Genomic DNA, 4,290 nt, shown 5'->3' with positions numbered 1-4,290 from the left:
GAGCCCATGTGCTGAAGCCCGTATGCCTAGAGTCTGCAGCTAAAGAAGCCACTGCAATGAGAAGCCTGTGCCCTGCAACTAGGGAGCAGCCCCTGCTCACTGTAAGTAGAGAAAAGCCCAGGCAGCAGCAAAGACCCAGCACAGCCACAAATAAAAATTTAAACAACTTTCCTCTCAGAGTTGCTTTGAAAGTGAAAGGAGTGGGCGAGTGGACCTATGAAAAGTACTCAGAGCCCTGCCTAGAACACAGGGAGCACCAGGAAACTCCTGTTAAAACTGTCTGCAGACCATTTGGTTGCCCCTGTTTCCCTAATCACAGACTCTGTCTCCATTCCTGCCCCAGGCCAGGGCTCCCCAAGCGCAGGACTACTGACATTGGGGAATCCACGAATGTTGTGAGGGCTGTCCTTTGCACTGCAGGGTTTGAGCAGCTTCCTTGGCCTTGTCCCAGCAGAGTGCCATAGCATGCCCTTGCCCCAAGTCGTAAAAACAAAACTTGTCTCCTTCTTGCCAGGTCTGGGAGGCAAAATCACCTTTGGCTGAAAACAACTGCCTTTCCAACTTGTATCTCTTGAGGAGTGCCCAATGCCTGCAGCTGGGTTTTGGATACAGGTCTGGTCTTGAGGCCTGAGATTGCTGCGGGGCTGTCAGGCAGGTGACCCTCAGCGAAGGGCTCTGAGACTCCCAGGCCCCAGAGAAAGAGAGGCAGTACATTAAGCAAATGGACCTTTGGTGATGGCGAGCCCACCCTGGAACTCTGGCTCTATCACTGAACTCTTCTGAGCTTTTATTTCCACACCTATAAAATGGGGATAATAATAATATCAGCCTCACGTAGTGATTATAGGCATGGAATGAAATACTTGATATAAAAAGATTAGTAGAATGCTGGGCACAGAGTCAGCATTTGGTCAATTTCAGTTATTACTATTTGCACTATTATTATTATTATCCCAGTCTGGGAGCTGACCCACAAAGGGATACGAGAAGAAAACATCTATGCCTAATGTCTGCAAAGGCCCCTGATCAGATCAGAGCATCTGGGGGCCTTTGTCAAATAAAACATACGCGCTCAGGATGAAGGGGGAAGCCGGTGTGTAATGTAATTTAAAGCAACGTCTTTCCAGGGCAGAAGGAAACTGTGAGAGATTTACATTGATGTGACAAAGGCTCCCAAAAGCAGCAGTTCTCCCACGGCCTGAAATGATGATATTTGCTGCTGGCAGACGTAGCTGAATTGGAAAAAGAGAGACTGCACCCGCCGATTGTCACTTCATTTTAGTCTCCCGTGGCTGTCGTCCAAAGGCTGAAGTGGGAGCCCCTCCATGGGGGTGGTTCCCAGGATCTTTCCCTTTATAAATTGTGATTTACAAGAAATATATATATTTGGTCATTTCGATGACCGAAGTGCATTTCTCATATGTATTCGGTCTTCATCCACATTTCCTGGCTCAGAGCCCCAGAACTCTGCTTGGAGTTTCCTAAGTGAGGCGAGAGATCAAGGTTTCTTTTGTTATGTTAATGGAGTGGCTTTTGGAACTCACCTAAGGATGCAGGCTGGTTGCCAAGGCAACCAACCATCTATTTAGAGTCTCACCTGCTGACCTCCCAGGAGTGGAGAGAGGGTGGAGGTTGAATAAATCACCAATGGCCAATGATTTAATCAATTGTGCCTCTGTAAAAATCCAAAAGGAAAAATTCTGGAGCTTCTAGGTTGATGGACATTGCGGCGTCCTGGGGAGAGCGATGCCCAGAGAGGGCATGGAAGCTCCACTCCACATCCTTTCCCACACATTGCCCAGTCCTCTCTTCTGTCTGGTGTTCCTGAGTTATAGCCTTTTATCATAAGCCGGTGCTCTAGTAAGTAAAATGTTTCTTCAAGTTCTGTGAGCCGCTCTAGCAAATCAATCAAACCCGAGGTTAGTAGGTCATGGGAATCTTGGATTTATAGCCAGTTAGTCAGAAGCAGATAACAGTCTGGACTTGTGTGTCTGAAGCTGGCAGAGGGGTGAGGATGGGGACTGGCAGTCCTGTAGAAATAAGCTCTTAACATGCTGAGCCCTTAACTTATGGGATGTGATTCAACCTCCATTTCCATAGTGTGTGAATTGAGTTGAATTCTCAGATACCAGTAGGGTCTTGTTGGTGTGGAGGAGCCACCTGCCACATTGGAAATTGGATCTCAGAAAACCAAAAGACCTCCTCTTCTATATAAAAGCCTAACGAAGATGTAGAGAAAAGGGTTGGGCCTTGGACTCAAGAGGTCTGAGTTTAAGCTCATCTCAGGCTAATCCCTCAACTCTGCCCCCAAAGTGCCTTCACCCCAGACTGAATACCAACCCCTCTCCCACACTGAGCCTGGATGTGATCCAATGGTCTCCCAACCTAATCCAGCCCATAAATGTACATTTCTTGATTTAAATAAGAAACCTGGCAGAGAAAGTGAATGGTGTGGACCAGGCCCCTGCAGTTCAGGAGTTCAGCTTCCAATGTCGTGTGCTAGTGGGTCAGCTTATCAAGAGCATCGGTATCACAATAGAAAGACCACCTCCTTGGGTCTGAGTTCAACCTTCGTCACCAGCTAGGTAAAGTTTAGGAGGCAATTTTCCGGTCTCCATTTCCTTTTATCATCACAAAGGAATATTGAAGGGGCTCTGCACCCTAGTGCCTTGGTGTCTTTTGGAAATTGTGGAACAGAGGGCTTTGCACTTTCTTTGTCCCAGATTCAGGAATTCTCCAAAACAATCTTCACATTCCTCCGCAGCCAGAAAGGGCTTCCCAGGTGGCGCTAGTGATAAAGAACCTGTCTGCCAACGCAGAGATGTAAGAGACGCAGGTTTGATCCCCGGGTCTGGAAGATCCCCTAGGGAAGGAAATTACAACCCACTCCAGCATTCTTGCCTGGAGAATCCCATGGACAGAGGAACCAGGTGGGCTACAGTCCATGGGATCACAAAGAGTTGGACACGACTGAAGCAACTGAGCACTGTCTGGAAAGACTGGTCAGTCCAGGGCAAGCAGGCACCCTGGGCCTTCCACCAACCCTGGACCTGCTGACAATATGTTTAAACAAGGCTCCTACAAGCCCTGGCCTTGCTGGCAGCAGCCGACCTAGTTTCATTTCGACTTCCTTAGAAGAAAGCCTTATCCCAGCTCGCCCTGTGTGGTCTGACAAATGTGTCTCTTTATTAGGGTGAAGCCGGCCCTTGGAGGCAGAGGAGCAGGTCACGTGCTGGCAAGGTTGCCATGGAAATTATTCACTTTTATTGAATTATTCATTTGTACAGTCCACCTCGAACATCTACCTGGGATTACAGATGTGACAGACAGACACTTGGACAGAGATGTAGGTCCCCTCGAGCCCCTCCAGGTATCGCACTGCCCGAGATCTGCCTAATGACAGGACAAAGCAGAGAACTGGGGTCTGAGACCCTGGCTCCCCTCCCTCCACTCAGTTCTAGGGGACAGCCATCCCCTAGTGACTTCCTGTGCAGATTCTCCCTCCAGACTGCCAGGATTTGGGTTCCTTTTCTCTTGCTTTCCCAGTTTTTGCAACTTAAAAAAATGGGAATAAAAATATGCCTACCTCCCAGGGTTGTTAGTACATTCTAGACTTAAAATATATATAAAACACTAAGTATAACTTTAGCTTTTATTATTTTCTTGCAAATGGCATGATTTGGGCCTCAGTTTTCCCATCTGTAAAATGAAGACAGATTGAATAATGTCTAAGGAGGCTTCCCTCTCTGATATTCCCTGCAATTGACAATGGAACCAAACAGTGATTTCTTGCCTGAATTGATAAGATTCTCAGGGACACAAAATCCATTTCCCTCAGTAGACTTTGTCCTCTTCTCAGCAGTAGCCACAGGTCAGAGTTGTGAAGTGAGAGTGTGCTGAAGACCCAGAAGAGCCCAGTTCCAATGTCAAAGGCAGGGGGAGGGGGACTTCCCTGGTGGTCCAGTGGCTAAGACTCTGCACTCCCAATGCAGAGGGCCTGGGTTCAATCCCTGGTCAAGAAACTAGATCCCATGTGCTGCAACTAAGACCTGGTGCAGCCAAATAAATAAAGCTTTTTTTAAAAAGAGGCAGGGAAATGACTGTTCTGCGTTCCTTTGACTCTTCTGGGGTAAGAAGTGTTGTCTCTGAGAGGCTGTTGTACCATCACCAGCTTAATGAACCAGGTCATTTTTACTAACATCAACCACCACCTTCTGCAACCTGCAGAGATCATCTGGGTTCCCCAGTAATGCCTTCAAATAACTGATTCTTAGTAAAATGGAAAAAAAT

The 4,290-nt window shown here is 47.5% G+C and overlaps 1 non-coding gene across 1 annotated transcript; it reads left to right on the top strand.

Annotated features, from left to right (window-relative positions):
• Window positions 1-3,949: 3,949 nt before the first annotated feature.
• On the top strand, window positions 3,950-4,022 carry TRNAG-CCC (transfer RNA glycine (anticodon CCC)). The gene has a single exon. It is a non-coding gene; the product is annotated as a tRNA-Gly (tRNA).
• Window positions 4,023-4,290: the final 268 nt, after the last annotated feature.

This window comes from Bos taurus, chromosome 19, assembly GCF_002263795.3.
Source record: "Bos taurus isolate L1 Dominette 01449 registration number 42190680 breed Hereford chromosome 19, ARS-UCD2.0, whole genome shotgun sequence".
In the NCBI taxonomy this organism is placed as follows: domain Eukaryota; kingdom Metazoa; phylum Chordata; class Mammalia; order Artiodactyla; family Bovidae; genus Bos; species Bos taurus.
Note: the sequence above shows the minus strand (reverse complement) of the source record. Positions and strands in the feature narration are given on the sequence as shown.